Source organism: Piliocolobus tephrosceles, chromosome 18 (assembly GCF_002776525.5).
Source record: "Piliocolobus tephrosceles isolate RC106 chromosome 18, ASM277652v3, whole genome shotgun sequence".
In the NCBI taxonomy this organism is placed as follows: Eukaryota; Metazoa; Chordata; class Mammalia; order Primates; family Cercopithecidae; genus Piliocolobus; species Piliocolobus tephrosceles.
The window spans coordinates 65,000,963-65,022,705 of NC_045451.1; the positions used below are offsets into that span (position 1 = coordinate 65,000,963).

The window sequence follows — 21,743 nt, forward strand, 5'->3', positions numbered from 1 at the left end:
ATCCTCACAGGCCAATCTGCTTTCTTTTAGATACGTGCTTTTCTAAGATGATAAGGAACACTGCGACTTTCCCTGAGGCTTTGGGTTACTGGAAGATGAGGAAGGATAAATGTGAAGTTGTGGACTGTTTTAAATTCCGTCTGACCATTCTGCTTTCCTGAGCAACGCACCCAATGCCGATTTAGTACTGGCTTTCTTAAAAGCATTAGGACAATGGGATTCTGTCTACAGCTGTGCCGTGAATGGTCTCTGATTCCTTAGGCAAAGAATATCTTCTTACTAAAATAGTTAATTGGAAGGAATAATAGGAATACATAAAATAATGTTTCAAAGTGTTTTGATCACCTGGTAAATAACTAGATTTCACATGAATGCCACATAATCAGTACTATCCTTAACTATTGATGACATATCTAAATGGGACATTCTGGGCATTGTCTGGAGCACGCTGAATAGAAGCATTATATTTTCCTAGAAAAGCTTAATCGTGCACTCATTTGACCAGCTTTTCACCATGTCCAAACCTTCTAGAACATTGTGATTTAAATGATCATAGTCTGCTCAATTTCATTGCAAGAACATCACTACATGTTTTATCATAAGAACACCAAATATTCTCCTTCCCTGTTGGTTTTTCAAGCTGTTCGTGTTCTAGAGTAAAAGTTTCATGTACTCTAACAAAACTTTCTCAGTTATACAGACAGGTAACGATCTCCTATTTCCCAAATTTTCAGAATGAGTAAATTCCAGAGGCACTGATGATACCAATATACTCATATTACCTCAAGAGAAGAAAGAAAGGAACACACGAACACAGACAGTACCTGGAATAGTGACTATTTAATAGTAAGTGATGGATTAGTAAGTGAATGTGTAAGTAACATCAGCAAAATTGAGTGAAGATCCCAGTGACATCTGGATATGATTAGAATCTCTTACCATTTCAACGTGAACTTATAAAAGTTCAGGGCATTCGTCTATTTTATATTTATTTATTGAGTCACTTGTCATTTATGTGCCACTTTCTGTTTTCTAAATGCTTTACAATATTAGAAGCTAGGAAGAAAATGGTGAGGAAGACAGATTCAGTCTTTGTCCTTGTGAAGTTTACATGCCAGTAGAGGGGGCAGGCCCACACCCTCCCATCGCACACACATACACACAGAACATGAACATGGACCACGAGAGAGCGGCACACTGCGACTAATGTCAGGGTCGTCACAGAAAAAAAGCCGAAGGAGCCATTATAGGTAAGGGAAGGCTGGTCTGAGAAGGTGACATTTTGGCAAAGATCTTTTCAAGGAGGATGGAGGAGGCAGGAAGACGACCAGAGAATGCCTGGGTAGGAGTGGCAAGAAGTTGGCCTGTTGCAAAGACTGTAAGAAAATCATCCACTCTGATTGGCGAGGATGTGGCCAGCAGGGGGAAAATTGCAGGAAAATATGACAAGGATTTACCAAAGAAGGGATTATTTGCATATAGTTGTATTTAAAAAACCAGAGTCTTAAACACATGTAATATTGATAAACAATGTCTTTTATGATCACAAACAGCATTACTGTGTCTTTTTTTCAGAAATATATTATGCAACTATTTATATCCCAAGATAACTGCAGACATTCAGACTTTCACAGAAAGAAACAAAGACCATTATTGTCTCCAGTTTATGAGCTTCATGTGTGCGTGTGTGCGCGCACGCACACACATGTAAAAGAGAGAGCAAGAACAGTCATTTACTAAACATTAGAAGAAAGTCAAACCATGTGTGGTTTCATGTTGCTCAGGCCATCGCAGTCATTTTATTCCAATGACAAAAGGAATAAGAAATAGTGATATTTAAAAGTAAAACATACGAAGAACTGCAATACTTTAAAGCACAGGTTAGAAAGCTTTTTCTCAAAGGCCCAGATAGTAATATTTCAGGCTCTAAGAGCCATATTTCCTCTGTTGCCAGTACCCTACTCGGCTTTTCTAGAGCAAAAGCAGCCACAGACAATACATAAGAGAACAGGTGTGGCTGTGTCTCAATAAAGCTTTATTTACAGTAACAGGAGATGGGCCAGATTTGATCCACGAGATGAGGTCTGCTGACTCCTGCTTTAGAGGACTAGAGGACGATGCTAAATAATATCTAGAAGAATCACTGAAAATATCAAGCCAATTTCTCAAATGTGGGCAAGAGAAAGAGCCAGGAAAGGTGACAAGAAACTCTGCTGAATTGGATTAGCTAGAGGTTCTCGTATTTTACTAGCCATAGGCACAAATTTAAGTAATAGTGTAAAGAAATCTATAACTGTTTCTATTGACCGTGCAAATGTTAAAAGAACATTGTCAAAGATCTTATTTTTAAAATGTGGTATGAATGCTTCTGGCATGAGGTACGTAGCTGGCACAGATGATTCTGAAGTTCCCATCCAACTCTAAAATTCTAATATTCCAAAATTTAAATTATTATACAATTACTAATATCTGGCAGAATTTCAAAAGCAGTTGAAATGGTGTTTTGTGACTTTTTTTCCCCTGGCTTAACATTTTTGCAAATTCTAGAATGCTAATTCTTGAAGCTTGGCAGCTAAAACAATAATTGACTATTTGCTAGTCACTTTGCAATTGGTTTCTTTTAATTGAGGATAAATTGGTACAGCATGTAAAATCTGAAAACTAAAAATGGATGCTTTAGACAATTCATTCTTTTCACTGAAATGACTCAACCATACTAAGCCATATAACTACTTTTATATATCATTCGGTGAAGACCCTAAGTACTCACATTGTATAATCACTAAGTACTTATTCATTGACCATCTATTACAGGGTAAGTTCATGACTGGCCTATATTAGGGCATAAAATGCTTATTAATTGAATGAATGAACATAAACTCTAAGCTATGGTGCCTACAGGTTCAAATTATAGCTCTGCTACTTACTAGCTGTGTGACCCTAGGGGAAATTACTTAACCTTTCTGTATATTTCTTGGTCATTGGTAAAATGGGGAGAAAATAATACCTATATCATAAGGTATTGTGAGAAGAAAAGCTGACAACCCTGTTTCCACCTGCACTTTCATTCTGCCAGGTACAATAGTTACCTAACATGTAAGCATCATATAATCCTACGGAAGAAATGGTCTTCCAAGAGAGCCTGGTGTCCTGCTGATTTCTGGCAAAAGGGTACTCACTTAAAATTCTACTCTAAAGTATCATATTCAAAATGAAAAGAGGAAAACAACAGAAAATGAAAATCTGTTAAAGGAATCAAGTAATTTCACTTGCTGCGTGCCATACATGTTGCTGGGCATTATGAAAACTTCAAAAGCATAATTTCTGTTATCCAGGAGCTTTCATAAAATAAAACATACTAACAGGTAAAGGTAACTAAATGTATGTGTTACACATTTATTGAGCATTTGCAAGGTACCAGCACTAGCAATGCAAGGATACTTCGAATACAATCTAGAGAGGCAAGTCACCTCAACTCTGTGAGACTTTCTTCATCTCTGAAATGGGGGTAGAACTGTTTCAGCAAGATTTTGTGAGAATCAGTGCACAATGGGCTGCAACATGACAGGCTTGCAACACCCTAAGTGCTTTAAGTAGAGGCTGCGTGAGTGTGGAGGAGAGACTCAGCCTCTCCCAGGAAGATGACAATAGAGAAGTGCCTTGAAGGAGGTTTGGGAGGCAGAGAAATTCGGTAAGAACATGCCATGAAGAGATGACAGTGCATGCTAAGTGAAGGGCTTCCAACAGGGCTTACGAGTGCTAAAGATTCACTGCCCCAACACCAGAGGTACAAAGGTTGCCCCAGATTCAAATCCATCTAATCCATTCACCATTTGCCTATCAGAACTATCTAGTAAAATAAAATCTGATCATGTGCCTGTTTCTCCAGTCCCTGCTTAAAAGCTTTGAATAAACTTTTGTCCATTGGGTGGAATTAATGGAATCTTTTACAATCTGATCCTAATCTACCCAGCTTTATCTCCTGGAGTCTGGTCACCATCATCTCTTTTACACATGGCCACAGGAGGTATTATGCCACAGTGGCGAAGGGCTCTGGTTTTGGAGTTAGACTGACTTTTCTACTTAGTTGCTTGGGTGAGTTATTCAGACTCTCTAGAGATCACTTTGCTCATTTGCAAAGTGTAAAATGGGTTATAGGAATTAAATGAAATAGCACACTTAGCATAGTGTCTGCTATGGAAGGACTCAACAAACACTATTAAAAACATGTCAGAAACAGTATTTTGGGCTTGCAAAATATAAGGATGGCTTGCAAAATGGAATTTTGGACTGAAGTTAGGGGGTGAGGCACTAACAGTGAGGTCCTGCATGAGGAAGGTGGCTGGCCGAGAGGATGTCAGGAAGGCAGGGATTTAAAAGGAGTGGGGGAAAAACAACCAAGACCTAGTGGGAGGCTGCACAGGTAAAGCAGAAAGAATAAATCGAGGATGACTCAAAGCTTTTGACATTGAGATAACAGTGGTCCTAAAAAAGAAGGAGAAGCCAGGTAGGTGAGATGGGATGATTGAATTTATAATTTCACAATGTATAATTAGACAAATTTATAAAATAGATGCCATATTAAAAATATAGAAGTTTCTAAATTTCAAATTATGACATCACCATGTTAACGAAATTTCCTAATCTGAATCCTGTAACTTTATTAATAAAGTTTTCATGCCAAGAAACATCCCTTCCTGTCTCTCTTTGCATCCTCCCCAGCTAATTCCTTCTTCTCCTGCCCCCTAAATGAAAGCCTTCCCTGGATTTCAAGCCACAATCCTTCTCTTTTTCTATTAACTGACTCTCTGGGGTGAGAGGTTGGGGGAGACTGGGTTAATCTGACTCTTAATATTCTATTGAACTTTAGGTCTCCAGTTTACCTGCACCTTCCCCTCTATTCAAACTAGGCAGAATCTTCCATATCTACAAATAAATTTGAGTGAAAAATAATGATAATAAAAATGTCAGGAACAAAGCAATAATTTCAAAGTCAAGACCAAGATAATTCATTCAAGTTTTTAATATCAATGCATATGTTATTTACCAGTAATTTTTCTTAAATAAAAATGGATCAAAATGTGAGAAACCTTCCTTGTGTCCCTCATGAAGTATTTTCTCATGTGTAACATTTAGAGCTTGTTGATTCCCCAAGGAGATTAAAATGCCCAGTTAAACCCCACAATAAATATTAGCTTGAAACATTTGAATTTCTTATTACTGAAGACCCAGTAAGCCTTTTATGAGAAAAGCTGCCTTGCCAGGAAATGATTTTTTTTCCCAGGGGACATAATTAAAGAGGGCAATACTGCTGAGAGCCTGTGCACCAACACGCTGTATTTGTCGACACACACAATGCCTTCCTAGAGAGGCAAAGCATCTCAGCTGTTCTGCAGAGGATCTTCCAAGAATGTATTCAGGCTCAACACCAAAAACCACCACCAAGAAAATGCGAAAAGCCCCACAAAATCTTACATAGGAATTTGAATAGTGAGGCCAGAAATTAAAACACAGTAGAAACTATCAGCAGAGTATATAGTGTTTGATCTCTAAACCCTCTCTGACTATAACTATATGACAAATTGGGCATTAAAATATTATGGTTAATGTGGTACTTCATTCAAGAAATTTATTCAAATTTATCAAAGGTAAGGGATGAAGATTTCATAGATGTCTCCCAGGTTTCTAACTTATGCAATTGGGTGGGTGGGTAGATGTGTCACAGACTGAGACAGCAAACAGCAGAAGAGGCAGGAGCAGATGAAAGCGGGTGCTTTTGTGTTGTTTTGGAAATAAAGGGTTTGATGTGACAGGGAAGGACTAGTAGATGCCCTCCTATTTAATACATAGGCCCTAAACATGGTCAATAAGTCAGCTCTGAGTTACGAATGGGAATTAATTTAAGGCAGTAATTCAGACTGTGTAATTCTTGCTTTGCCTTTCCTATTTAAACACTTAGTAACTGTTTAAATCTTCTAACTTTTGGCTTGAATTATTTTCTTCTAAGTCTAGCTTGATAGTGTTACTCATTTTATGTAACTATATTTTTGCACCCATTAACTATCCCTCATCCTCCAGTCCCCCCGACACTTCCCAGCCACTGGTAACCATTGTTCTACTCTCTCTCTCCATTAGTTCAGTTGTCTTAATCTTTAGCCCCCGCAAATAAGTGAGAATATGTGAAGTTTGTCTTTCTGTGCTTGGCTTATTTCACTTAACATAATGACCTCCAGTTCTATCCACGTTGTTGTAAATGAAAGAATCTGATTTTTTTTTTTTTTTTTGTGGCCGAATAGTATTCCACTATGTGTACACACCACATTTTCTTTACCCATTTGTCTGTTGATGGACAATTAGGTAAAGTCCAAATCTTGGTTATTGTGAGTAGTGCCGCAAAAATTATGAGTGCAGATATCTCTTCAATGTACTGATTTATTTTCTTTTGCATATATAAAGCAGTGAGATTGCTGGATTGTATGAGAGCTCTATTTTTAGTTTTTTGAAGGAACCTCCAAACTGTTCTCTGTAGTGGTTGTATGAATGTATATTCCCTCCAGCAGTGGTTTCCCTTTTCCCCACATCCTCACCAGCATTTGTTATTAAATGGATAAAAGCAGTTTTAACTAGGGTAAAAGCAGTTTTGGATAAAAGCAGTTTTAACTAGGGTAAGTTTATATCTCATTATAGCTTTGATTTGCATTTCTCTAATGATCAGTGATGCGAGCATCTTTTCAGATACTTGTCTGACATTTGTATGTTTTAAGAAATGTGTATCCAGATATTTTGCATATTTTTAAATTGAATTATTAGATCTTTTCCTATAGATTTGCTTGAGATCCTTATATATTATTATTATTAATTCCTTGTCCAATGGATAGTTGCAAACATTTTCTCCCATTCTGTGGTTGTCTCTTCACTTTGTTGATTGTTTCCTTTGCTGTACAGAAGCTTTTTAACTTGATATGTCCTATTTTTTCATTTTTGCTTTGGTTACCTGTATTTGTGGCATATTATGCAAGAAATATTTGCTCAGCCCAGTATTCTAGAGAGTTTCCCCAAGCTTTTCCCAGTAGCTTTATAGTTTGAGGTCTCATATTTCAGTTTTTATTCAATTTTGATTTGATTTTTGTATATGCCAAGAGATAGGGGGTCTCGTTTTAATCTTCTGCATATGGATATCCAGTTTTCCCAGCACCATTTATTGAAGAGATTGTTCTATCTCCAATATATGTTCTTGGTACCTTTGTTGAAAATGAATTCACTGTTGATAAGTGGATTTGTTTCTGGGTTCTCCATTCTGTTCCATTGGTCTATGTGTCTGTTTTTATGCCAGTACAATGCTGTTTTGGTTACTGCAGCTTTGTTGTAAAATTTGAAGTCAGGTAATATGATTTCTCCAGTTTTGTTCTTTTTGCTCAAGATAGCTTTGGTATTCTAGGTCTTTTGTGATTTCATATAAATTTTAGGATTGTTTCTTCTATTTCTGTGAAGAATATCTTTGGCATTTTGATAAGGATTGCATTGAATCTGTAGATTGCTTTGGGTAGTATGGATATTTTAATAATGTTGATTCTTCCATCCTATGAACATGGAATACCCTTTCATTGTTTTGTATTCTCTTAAATTCTTTCATCAGTGTTTTATGGTTTTCATCATAGAGATCTAAAAATTCACTGGTTATTTCCTAGGTGTTTATTGTTACTTGTAACAGGGATTACTTTTCTGATTTCTTTTTCAGATTGTCTGCTGTTGGCATATAGAAATGCTACTGATTTTTAATCAGGAAACAATAGGTGTTGGAGAGGATGTGGAGAAATAGGAACACTTTTACACTGTTGGTGGGATTGTAAACTAGTTCAACCATTATGGAAAACAGTATGGCGATTCCTCAAGGATCTAGAACTAGATGTACCATATGACCCAGCCATCCCACTACTGGGTATATACCCAAAGGATTATAAATTATGCTACTACAAAGACACATGCACACGTATGTTTATTGCGGCACTATTCACAATAGCAAAGACTTGGAATCAACCCAAATGTCCATCAGTGACAGACTGGATTAAGAAAATGTGGCACATATACACCATGGAATACTATGCAGCCATAAAAAAGGATGAGTTTGCGTCCTTTGTAGGGACATGGATGCAGCTGGAAACCATCATTCTTAGCAAACTATCACAAGAAGAGAAAACCAAACACCGCATGTTCTCACTCATAGGTGGGAACTGAACAATGAGCTCACTTGGACTCGGGAAGGGGAACATCACACACTGGGGCCTATCATGGGGAGGGGGGAGGGGGAAGGGATTGCATTGGGGAGTTATACCTGATATAAATGATGAATTGATGGGTGCTGACGAGTTGATGGGTGCAGCACACCAACATGGCACATGTATACATATGTAACCTGCACGTTATGCACATGTACCCTAGAACTTAAAGTATAATAAAAAAAAAAAAAAAAAAAAAAGAAATGCTACTGATTTTTAAATGTTGATTTTGTACCCTGCAACTTTACGAAATTTATCAGTTGTAATAGTTTTTCTGTGGAGTCTTTAGGCTTTCCCACATATAAGATCATATAATCTGCAAACAAAGATAATTCGACTTCTTCCTTTCCAATCTGGATGTCCTTTATTTCCTTCTCTTGTCTGATTGCTTTAGCTAGGACTTCCAGCAATATGTTGAATAATTGTGGTGAAAAGTGGGCATTCTATTCTTGTTTCAGATCTTAAAGGAAAGGCTCTTCATTTTTCCTCATTCAGTATAATACTAGGTGTAGGTCTGTCATACATACCATTTATTGTGTTTAGTTATGTTCTTTCCATATACACTTTTTTTTTTTAAAATTAAACTTTAAGTTCTAGGGTACATGTGCACAACGTGCAGGTTTGTTACATATGTATACATGTGCCATGTTGGTGTGCTGCACCCATTAACTCGTCATTTACTTTAGCTATATCTCCTAATGCTATCCCTCCCCTCTCCCCCTACCCCATGACAGGCCCTGGTGTGTGATGTTCCCCTTCCTGTGTCCAAGTGTTCTTACTGTTCAATTCCCACCTATGAGTGAGAACATGCGGTGTTTGTTTTTTTTTTTTGTCCTTGTGATAGTCTGCTGAGAATGATGGTTTCAGCTTCATCCATGTCCCTACAAAGGACATGAACTCATCATTTTTTATGGCTGCATACTATTCCATGATGTATATGTGCCATATTTTCTTAATCCAGTCTATCATTGATGGACATTTGGGTTAGTTCCAAGTCTTTGCTATTGTGAAGAGCGCCGCAATAAACATACATGTGCATGTGTCTTTATAGCAGCGTGATTTATAATCTTTTGGGTATATCAGTAATGGGATGGCTGGGTCAAATGGTATTTCTAGTTCTAGATCCCTGAGGAATTGCCACACTGTCTTCCACAGTGGTTGAACTAGTTTACAGTCCCACCAACAGTGTAAAAGTGTTCCTATTTCTCCACATCCTCTCCAGCACATGTTGCTTCCTGACTTTTTAATATTCACCATTCTAACTGGTGTGAGATTCTGTACCCACTTTTTTGAAGGTTTTTATTGAAAAGTAATGTTAGATTTTATCAAGACCTTTTTCAGCATCAGTTGAAATGATCGTAAGGTTTTTGTCCTTAATTCTCTTGATATTAACACACTCTTTGGGCAAATATTTCTGTTGATATGTTGACTGATTCATTTGCGTATGTTGAAGCATCCCTGGAATAAATCTCACTCGGTCATGATAAACGATCTTTGTAATGCGTTGTTGAGTTCAGATTGCTAGTATTTCAGTGAGGATTTCTGTATTAGTATTTATCAGGGATATTGACCAGTAGTTTCCTTTACTTTGATGTGTCTTTGTGTGGTTTTGGTATCAGAGTAATACTGGCCTTGTAGAATGAATCTAGACATATTTGTTCCTCCTCTATTTTTCAGAAGAGTTTGAGTAAGACTGGTATTAGTTCTTCTTTGCATGTTTGTTAAAATTCATCAGGGAAACCATTGGGTCTTGGGCTTTTCTTTTCTGGGAGAATTTTTATTATGGCTTTGATCTCATTAGTTGTTATTGGTCTGGTTCAGGTTTTGACATTCTTCATGGTTCACTATTAGTAGGTTGTATGTGTCTGGAAATGTACCCATGTCTTCTAGGGTTTCCCATTGATTGACACGTAGTTGCTCATAATAGTCTCTAATGATCCTTTAAATTTCTGCTGTATTGGTTGTAACATCTTTTTCCATCTCTGATTTTATTTATTTGGGTCTTCTCTCTTTTATTCTTAGTCTAGCTAAATGTTTATTGATTTTGTTTATTTTTTTTTTATAAAAGCAACTTTTCCTTTCATTGATATTTTGTATTGTTTTAATTTCATTTATTTCAGGTTATTCGTAATTTTTCTACTTTTTCACGTAGGCATTTACGGCTATAAACTTTCCTTTTAGTGCTGCTTTCGCTGCATCACATAGGCTTTCATATGTTGTGTTTCCATTATCATTTATTTCATGACATATTTAAATTTTCTTCTTAATTTCTTCATGATCCACTGGTATATACGCCACTGGGCGTATTTTTGAATTTACATGTCTTCGCATAGTTTCCAAAGTTCCTCTTGTTATTGATTTCTAGTTTTATGCAATTGTGGTGAGAGGATACTTGATATAATTTCAATTTTTTTGATGTTTTAAGACTTGCTTTGTGGCTTAACAAATGGTCTATCCTTGATAATGATCCATGTGCTGAGGAGGAGAATGTTTATTCTGCCAGCCATTGGATGGAATGTTTTATAAATATCTATTAGTTTCAATTGGTCTACACAACAGAGTAAGTCCAATGTTTCCTTGTAGGTTTTCTGTCTGAATGATCTGTCCAATGCTGCAAGTGGGGTGCTGAAGTCTCCAGTTATTATTTTATTGGATTCCTTCTCTCTCTTCAATAATATTTACTTTTTATATATGGGTGCTCCAGTGTTGGATGTATGTGTATTTATAATCATTACATCCTCTTGCTGAATTGAACCCTTTATGATTAAATAATAACCTTCCTTTTTTTTTATAGCTTTTGTCTTGAAAGCTATTTGGATATAAGTATAGCTAATGCTGCATTTTTTTAGATTCCGTTTGCATTGAATATCTTTTTCCATCCCTTTAGTTTTAGTTTATGTGTGTCTTTATAGGTGAAATATTTTCCTGGTAGGCAATAGATAATGAGTCTTGTCTTTTATCCATTCAGTCACTCTGTCTTTTGACTGGCAAGTTAAATCCACTTACTTTCAATGTTATTATTGATAAGTAAGGATTTACTCTTGCCATTTTGTTACCTGTGTTCTGGGTGTTTTGTGATCATTTCTTATTTCTTTCCTTTTTCCTGTCTTCCTTTCAGTGAAGGTGAATTTCTCTGGTGTTATGTTTTAAATTCTTCCTTTTTATTTTGTGTATTTGTTGTATGCTTTTTGTTTTGAGGTTACCATGAGGCGTGCAAATATCTTGTAACCCATTATTTTAAACTGTTGACAACTTAACACTGATTGCATAAACAAAGAATCAAACAAACAAATAAGCAAAGAGAAAATGAATAAAAACTCTCCACTTTTACTTTGTCCCCCTACTTTTAAACTTTCTTGTGTCTATTTATACATTATTGTACTGTCTGTATCTTGAGAAGTTGTTGTTGTGGCTATTTTTTGATTGATTCATCTCTTAGTCTTTCTAGTCAAGATAGGAATAGTTTACACACAATTCCAATGTTGTAATATTCTGTGTTTTCCTGTGTACTTACTTTTACTGGTAAGTTTTGCACCTTTAGGTGATTTATTCTTGTTCATTAAAGTCCTTTTCTTTTGGATTAAAGAACTCCCTTTAGCATTTCTTGTAAGACAGGTCTGGTGATAAAATCCTTTATCTTCTGTTGTTATGGAAAAGTATTTCTCCTTCATATTTGAAGGATATTTTTGCTGGACATATTATTCTAGAATAAAGGTATTTTTCCTTCAGTACTGTAAATATGTCATGCCGCTCTCTCCTGGCCTATAAGGTTTCCACTGAGAAGTCTGCTGCTGGATATACTGATCCATTGCATGTCATTTCCTTTTTGCTCTTGGGGCTTTTAGGATCCTTTCATTATATGCTTGACCTTTGGAAGTTTGATTACTAAAGGTCTTGAGGTAGTCTTCTTTGGGTTAAATCTGCTTGGTGTTCTATATGCTTCTTGTACTTGAATATTTATACCTTTCTCTATGTTTGGGAAGTTCTCTGTTGTTATCCCTTTGAATAAACTTTCTACCTTGATTTCTATATCTATGTTCTCTTTAAGGCTGATAACTCTATAACTCATAGATTTTCTTTTTTGAGACTATTTTCTAGATCTTGTAGGCATACTTCATTCTTTTTTATTCAGTTTTTCCCAAGATTTCAAATGAATAATTTATTAGGTGAAAATAAGGTTACAGAGACTAAGCAGACTCACCAAAGATGGCTAATAAGGACATGTAGAAGTTCTGAAAATGATCTGAGATAACTTTTGAAAATGCACATGTTTAAAGCCCAAACCTGCTACTTTAGAAAACCCTGGAAAACAGAGGAATACACAAGCGTGCATTCCACTTTTACATGACACCATTCCATGTCATATAGCCTCTGGAAACTCCACTATATGCTCATTAAGTATGAAGTTTTGGCAAATGAAATCTTAAAGTCTTAATATTATGAAAATAGTTTTGACCTTCTGGACTCCCTGAAAAATATTGGAGATCCCCATGAAACCATATTTTGAGTACTGGTATCACCACACTTTTGGGTGTTTAAGCATCACCTGTATTCATTCTTCTTTTGTCCTTTCTGACTATTTTCAAATAGCCTGTCCTCAGTCTCCCTAATTCTTTCTTCTGCTTGATCAATTCTGCTGGTAAGAGACTCTGATGCATTCTTCAGTCTATCAACTGCACTTTTCCACTCCAGAATTTCTGTTTGATTCTCTTTAATGATTTCAGTCTCTCTGTTAAACGTATCTGATGATATTCTAAATTCCTTCTCTGTTTTATCTCGAAATTTGTTGAGTTTCCTCAAAACATCTATTTTGAATTCTTTGTTTGAAAGGTCACATGTCTCTGTATCTCTAGGATTGGTCCCTGGTGACTTTAGTTCGTTCAGTGCTGTAATGTATTCCTGGATGGTTTTGATGTTTGTGATTGTTCATTCGTGTCTGAGCACTGAAGAATTAAGTACTTATTGTAGTCTTCACAGTCCTTTTTAAAAATAATTCTTGTCAAGTTGCATCTTTTTATTGCATAGTCAAATGTCCTTGGACATTCTTACCATTTAAACAAATACTCAAAAATTGTAAGTTGTAATAAGCTCTATTAAACTATTGTAATCTGTTTTCTAAGGAGATTATTCTATCATTCAAAAATAACATTTATGTTTCTTTCAGAGAGTACTTAATATGTCATTTTATTAAAAATGCCAATATTAGTAATAATTGCCCATGAAGAAGTAACTCTTCTATTGTGAAGGTCTGGGTAGTCCAGTTAACAACATTACCACCCAACACAATATATACACATATCTATATCTATCTGTATCTCATAACGCTTGAGACAGTCTCATTAGTAAGATAGATTCTCATCTTGATAGCGATAGGTCTCTGAGACATGAGAAATAAACACAGTATTCCACAAATAGATTTTAGTATCTCATAGATGTCTGAAAAAATCAAGTTATCAAAGAGCAATAGAACTTTTTAGCTTCTAAATTATTTCTGACATAAAAAGTATAGAACAGCAAAATAGTAAGAGTTATCTCAGAACACATGAACTTGAGAGGATTTATAGAATATTAAAACAGAAAAACAGCCCAACAGGATTAAAAGGCTTGTTTGTACCTGTCCTTCTTTGGAAGGCTCTCTAGGTATTGGTATTCAAAAGTATTTGAGTGTTATGATCTAAGTTTTTTTTGTCACTATGGGCATATCTGTATTAGGGAGCACCCCAAGCCCTGCAATGCTGTGAGGTGATTCTGCTCTTGCAGAATCATAGAGGTACTGCCTTGGCGGTCTCAGAAAAGATGAGGAAAAATTTTCTAGACTGCCAAGCGAAGACTCTTGTTCTCCTCTCTTACTTTACCCCAGAGTCTTCCTCTCTGCTGAGCTGCCTGGAGCTGGGAGAGAGGTGACACTAGCTCACCTGTGGTCACCACTACTGGGACTGTACTGGGTCAGACCTGAAGCCATCATAGTATTGCGTCTCGCCCAAGGCCAATACTAACCACTGCCTGGCTACTACTTAAATATTTGCTCAAGGCCCTAGGGCTCTACAATCAGCAGGTAGCAAAGCCAACTAGGCTTGTATCCTACCCTTCAGGACGGCAAGTTCCCCTTTGTCCTGGGGAGGTCTAGGGACACGATCCAGGAGCCAGGGCCTGGAGTCAGACACTTTAGAAATCAACCGGATGCCCTATTGTACTGCAGCTGAGCTGGTACTCACAAGTGAAAGTCCTTCCCACTGTTCCCTCCCTTTTTCACAAGCAGAAGAACCTCTTTCCATGGCCACCCACTGCCCAAGGCCCATGATGAGTACTGCCAGGGTACTGCTGATGGTCACTTAAGGTCCAGGGGCTCTTGAGTTAGCTTGTGGTCAGTGCTACCAGGCCTGAGACTCACTCTTCAGGGCAGCAGACTCCCCTCTGGCCCAAGGAAGGTCCAGAAATGCCAGTCAAGAGACAAGGCCTAGTATTGGGGACCCCAAGCCTGCTCGGTGTTCTACTCCACTGTGGCTGAGCTGGTACCTATGGTGCAAAACAAAGTCCACTTTACTTTTCCCTCATTTTCTCAAGCAGAAAGAGTCTCTACCCCTAGTCACCAAAACTGGGGATGTACTGGGTCACATGTGTATCTAGCACGGCTCTGAGTCACAACCAAGGCCCATGACAAGTGCTGCCTGGCTGCCACAGTGGAATATTCAGGACCCAAAGGCTCTTTACTCATCAAGTGATGAATCCTGCCAGGACTGGGTCCTTGGTTCCTTTCTGGCCCAAGTTTTGTCTAGAAATGTCATGCAGTAGCTAGATCCTCAGGACTCTATCTGGCGTCCTGGCCTACTGTGGCTGTGCTGGTATCTAAGATGCAAGACCAAGTCCTCTTTACTCTTCCGTCTCCTCTCCTCAAGCAGACGACAGAAGTCTCTCTGGGTACGAGTTGTGTTGCCTGGTGCTGGGGGAGGGGTGGCATACATACCTTCTTAGCTGTGTCAGCTGGTGTCTGACTAGATCGTGAGCACCTCAAGCCCACTGGCTCTGAGTCCAGCACAGCACCAGGACTTGCCCAGGAATTGCAGTCCTTGTGGCCTAGACTAGCACTGAAGTTTATTTAGAACCCCAGAGTGCTTTAGCCCACAGTGGTGAGGCTTGCCAGAATTAGGGTTCTGACTGCTGGGACAGACAATTCCCCTCCGGCTAGGACTAGTCTAAGTGCTGCCTTCCTGAGTGCTGGCTAAGTTCTGTCCCACGTGGCTTTCCGCTGTGAGAGGGCAGCCCTGAGTTCCTACGCAAAGTCCCACAATCACTGAGCTCTCCCTCCCCCAGGTACACAGATTTCCTCTCTGAGCCACAAGGCCCCTGCTGGGAGACAGGCAAGGGGTGCTGGAGGCAGTTCAACACTGTTTTTCAGTGCCTCTTCTAGTGATACGAAGTTACACCAGGTACTGTGATCACTCACCTGATTTTTAGTTCTTATAAAGGTGATTTTTTGTGCAGGTAGTTGCGTAATGTGGTGATCCTGCAGAGAGGATGACAGTGGAGGTGTCTATTCAGCCATTTCGTTCCACCTCCCCTACTATGCAATTTTGCTAATGTCTATTTTTTTTTAACATGGTATCATCGTTTCTCTAAACTTAGCCTTTAAATAAATAAGGCAAAAATTTTAGGTGAAAATTTCTAGCGCATGATAAGAATATAGCAAAAAGAAAATAAATCCAGCCAATACGCCTTTTCTTCCTTTCTTATAATTCTTGTCAAGTTGCACCTTTTCACTGCATAGTGAAATGCTGTCCTTGAACATTCTTACAGTATAAACAAATACTCAAATATGTGATTTGTAATAAACTCTACTATACTCTTACTTTACAAATAAATTATTTCATCATCTAAAAATAACATTTATGTTTCTTTCAGAGTACTTAATAGGTCATTTTATTAAAAATGCCAATATCAGCAATAACTGCCTATAACTTTTCTATTGTGAAGGTCTTGGTTGCCCAATTAACAATATCACCACCCATACAACATGTCTATATATTTACATATCTATATCTATCTACATCTCCTAAGGTTTGAGACAGCCTCATCAGTACGATTATCATCCTGATAGTGATAGGACTCTGAGACATGACAAATAAACACAGTATTCTACAATTAGATTTTGTATCTTACAGATGTCTGAAAAAATTAAGGTATCAAATAGCAATAGCAGCTTTTAGTTACTAAATTATTTCTGATATAAAAAGTATAGAATAGTGAAATAGTAAGATTTATCTCAGAACACCTTAACTTAAGAGGATTTATAGAATATTAAAATTGAAAAATTGCCAACAGGATTAAATCCTGCGCTAAGATTGATGAAATATTCCAGCAAAACTTTACTGATCTACTCCTGTTAAGTAGGCAGCTTTGAATTTCTGCTGACAAGTACTGGGGTTAACCAATATCAAAATGACAAGTGAAACTCAAAAACACATAAAATGAAAACAGAAAAGTATTCAATATCTGCATGAATCTCTTAGCAAATGAATCTCCTATTGACCAAAACTTTGATTTCTTTTGCCTCTGGGTATGAAGCTGCATCTGGCAAATTGGCTATGAAAATAATTTTTTGGAGAATGACAAGAAAAAAATGAATAATTTTAGTCATTCTGAAATCAGCTAAAAATTCAGACCACATGAATGTTTATTCAGGTTAAACTTTTGCCTTGAAGAATCTTTATTTTAGTTTCTCCCCAAGCCATGGTTAGATTACAAGGCAGAAAACAAAATGTAAGTTGCAAACTTCATGCTTCACACTGAGAAATCACTCTTGATGAAAAAGGCCTGGCTTGACACATGTAACCATCAGCAATGCATAGAACCAGAGCTATCCCGTGTAGATAAAAAAAGATGCTGAATTTTTCCACTAGCCTTTCAGTCTCAGATGACTAAATTATGGATACATTTTCTAAAGTGTGTTCATCTTTTAAAGTCCTAAATAAAAGTTTCTTACTCTTGTAGAATTATGTTGGAAAAGAAGAGTATACAGCAATCTCCATTAACCTCCAAAACCGTGGTGGGATTCTGGTCAGCTTCTAGCCTATATAGGTCTTTAAACTCACCAGATGTTGGATTTATTTTATACCCTATCTCTGGTCTTTAAAGTGACCTTTCAGATAATAACACTGCCCCCGTTTTACAGATGAAGATACTAAAGTACATAGAGTGGCTCAGTCCATTCGCCATGTTCACACAGTTAATAAATGAAAGAGCTGAGTTTTGAACTCAAGTCTTTCTGAATCCCAAATCCTGCCTTTTCAACTCTGCTTTCAAATATGTGCCCTTAGTTGACTGACTCACTCACTCATACTCTCGTGTTGGGTTTTAGGAAGGATTTCATATGATCTGTACCTTGAAATTGCAAGGTAAGGCACTAGAATGAATTCCAGGGGTTACTTATCCTAAACCCTTCTTTTTATAATGGAGGTAACTGAAGCCTAAGGACTAGCCAGGAACATACATCAAGATAATAACAAAGTTGGGGCTAGGACATTTACGTTTTAATTAATATTTAAGCTTTACTATTAGGCAAGCCACAACATAAAATGAAAATTTTAATTTTCTCTTACAAAAGTGAACTATGAAATACATTTAAAAAAAAAGTTCAAGCTTTCATATTATCCTCTGCTGTTGTTATGTATGCTAATATGTGATTACAGGCTTTTTCAAGAGTGCGTTCTGAGGTTGACTCCACTACAGAATACATAACAAAAAAATAAGTGGAAACTTGCTTTAAAAACATACAAAATAAATTTCACACTGAGCTCTAAAAGTAGGCATTGAGCCTAATTTCTGGAATAAATCAAAGAGTAGGCAGAAAACAGACAGAAGGAACAGTTATTTTAGCAAGAAAAGTAGGAAAAATTTACCAAGCCAATCATGGGATGATGTATGCAGATAAAAGATGTAGAGAGAAAATGTGCAACATTGACACATGAACACATTTGAATGCAAGAAAGCAAAAAAACCAGAAAGTGTAATTGTCCTAAATGTGAATAAACATTCAAATTATGCTGCAGCTGCAAAATTTAAACTCAAGGAAAAGACATTTGCAAAAGAATTGATTAAATAGATGTGATTTGCTGGTTTTATACAACCAGTCGCTCTTTTACAAAGTAAAATGTACAATTTAGCTTGATATAAATGACATTTCTCCCGTTGTACTCAATCAAAGAGCAAAAAGTCTTTCGTGAGAGACTCTGTTTATTAAAGAGTACAATACTATTGATACCCAGATGCTTGGACTTTAACTACGTAGTGTGATTTCACCTAATAAAATGTCTTATATATTGAGTATGGACTTATATAATAAGGTTTCTGTGTGAAGCGAAACCATCTTTCTCTGTGGCACCAGTCAGAGTAGTTTCTTTGTAAGCAGTTAAGTTTCATGCTGAAGCCAGTTCTTGGCTGCTAAACCTGTCCTTCCTTCCTTCCTTCCTTCCCTTCCTTCCCTTCCTTCCCTTCCTTCCCTTCCACCCATCCATCCATCCTTTATCCATCCAATAGATATTTATGGGTCTACAAAGTCTATGACACAGTAAAGGATATAAAAATGCATCAAAAATCTTACTGTTGGGAATTTTATGATATTAAGATGGTATCTGACCAGAAGACTCAGAGCTTATTATTAAACTAACACAGCTACCCAAAATGGTGATGTTGGTAAGGAAGACCTTTCATTGTGATCAGTCTTTGACTCAAACTGCAATGCAGAAATTGTAGTGCCAGCCTGGATCATTTAGTTTACAGAGTGGTTCTCCAAGTTAAGGTCTCATGGAACAGCAGATCAGCATCATCTGGGAACATGTTAGAAATGTACATTCTTGGGCCTCACTCCAGAACACAGGTGTCCAAGGGAGAGAATACAGTTATGTGTTCTTCGTTTCTGTTTCTGCTTGGGCATGTAAAGCCCCATGCTTGTCTCTCTTTTCCATTTATCACTAGAGACAGAAACTAAAAGCCATGGCTTCAAGCTGCTAAAAGCCTACAACAAAACACCACCACCACCACCACCACCACCACAATAAAGCGGGCTAGATAAGCTTGCTCTAGACCAATCTGTGCTTGAAAATCACAAAGCCTTAACATTACTTGGAAGGCTTGAAAAAAATCACAGCACTTACATTTCTACACAATGGGCTGGGCCACTGGTAAGTGAGGTCAAAGAATAAAAAAAATAAGTTTAACAACTTAGAGGGGCAGGTGTTAAATGTCTGCTTAAGAAATTTAGATAATGATAGATTGGTAAATCAGAGAACATTTTCTGAGCAAAAAGCAGACATGACCAGAGCTGTGATTCTGGAAGACTCTGGAGGCAAAGGAGACAAGGGAGAGGTAAACTAATGAGGGGCAATACATGGTTCAGGTGAGAAGACACAGTAATTTTTCTTTCGTGATTCAGGAGGATGTCCAACCTCAAAGGAACTGGGGCCCTTCACTCGGTTTGCATGTCGTGGATCCTCTTCATCCCTAGCTTGATTCTGACTGCTCTCTTTTATATTTCTGACTAGCATCTGCTGAGACTTTCCTGGTTTCTCTGCACTACCATTCTCCGCTGCCCTTTCTCCTGTCCCCTCCACTTTCATTTCCTTCACGAGGAAATCTGCATGCAAATGCACATCACTTTAAATGTTTGTTGTTGTCTGTTTTATTTTTAATACCTGCTCCTCAGAGAATTTATCAATTACATTCCTCCTCTGAGCATACGCTCTTCTAGGTCACAACACAACCACAGGCTTTATCCAACTTTATTTTCAATCTGTTTAATGTCCTCATATCAAAACAAAACAAAGAAGCTCTGATTCACCTTAATGTGCTAAATCTGTTTTGCCAGCTGACCATTCATCTAACATTATGCCCAGATAAATATATAATTTCAGTCATGCATTTCGCACAAACAGGGTTGTTTCCAAATAGGAAAGATACATCATAGACACCTTCTTGTAAATGAACCAATATAAAGTGAGTAACAAATACAGCTATGATTAAATGTTGTTATATTAATTCTGACTATTCCGAATGTTGGTCATAATTTGAATCTTATATAATGTCTCAAATATACATGGGGACTCAGATGCATTTCTCACTTAGCTGACACTATACCATTTACTGAAGATGGACAATTTATTAATGAAGAAGTTAGTTTCGAAACACAACTCACTTGGATTCCATGATATTTAGGTTTAATTATTTAATGTCTTTAAAACACAAAACTTTTTTTTCTTGGAGATATTTCACTTACGAGAAAAATGCTGATATAGAATAAAGTAAAAGGAGGTGCAACAGATGCATCTGGCTCCCTACATTATGTCCTGGGGTTCACTTTGGATATCAGCCACAGCTGCAGGGGCATCTCCTTGCCTTTGCAGGAAGGGATCTCTAACCCCCTGGTCATAGACCAATACTGGTCCATGGCCTGTTAGGAACTGGGCCGCACAGCAGGAAAGTGAGCAGTGGAACAGCATGCATTACGGCCTGAGCTCCACCTCTTGTGAGATCAGCGATGGCATTAGATTCTCATAGGAGCATGATCCCCATGTGAACTGTCCATGCGAGGAATCTAGGTATGTGCTCCTTATGAGAATCTAATTCCTGATGATCTAAGGTGGAACAGTTTTATCCCAAAACCATCTCCCCACCTCCCCACCCGCCCATGGAAAAATTGTCTGCCATGAAACCGGTCCCTGGACCACTGCCTTTCAAGGTACACCTCAAGTGACAACTGAGTGTCTTTCTGCTTTCTACCCATGCATGGCTGGCACAGCCCAGCACTGTGAGGGAATTCATGCCCCTCAGGGGAATCCAAAACCAAGGGGAAAAAGTCAGTCAGTAAACCTCCTGCTGCACATCTTTCTACCAGAAATTTCGGCATCTCTACCCCTTTTGGAGGGAACCGAGTTCCCATTGTCTGCAGTGGTGGACTTGCTAACCCGCCTGCAATTTGGCCTGCGCTTCTTCCCTGATTCACTCTTCCTGCTTCTAACTCTTGATCTTTGGGATCACCTCCCTAATAAATTGCCATATCCAAGTCACTGTCTCAAGCAAGTAACCCAAACAAAGACAACAGCTTATTATTCAGCAATATTAATCTCCTTCTGATCTGACACCACTTCTGTAGTATATTTGATTTATATGTGGTAAGACCCTTCTTTTTTTCTCCTTCCAAAAATGACATAAAGAAAGGAGTAGAGATGATAGCAAGGACTCAAGTGTTTTCATTGCCTTTCTTTTCTTTTTCTTTTATTTTTTTTTTTGAGATGGAGTCTCCCTCTGTCACCCAGGCTGGAGTGCAGTGGCACAATCTCGGCTCACTGCAATCTCTGCCTTCCAGGTTCAAGTGATTCTCCTGCCTCAGTCTCCCAAGTAGCTGGGATTACAGGCACGTGCCACCGCACCTGGCTAATTTTTGCATTTTTAGTGGAGAGCGGGTTTCACCATATT

At 37.8% G+C, this 21,743-nt stretch overlaps 1 protein-coding gene across 1 annotated transcript in view; it reads right to left on the minus strand.

Moving 5' to 3' along the window:
• The window catches only part of DLGAP1 (DLG associated protein 1), a 976,217-nt gene that overhangs the window by 645,453 nt on the left and 309,021 nt on the right, over positions 1-21,743 (minus strand). The gene's annotated exons all lie outside the window — the stretch shown is intronic.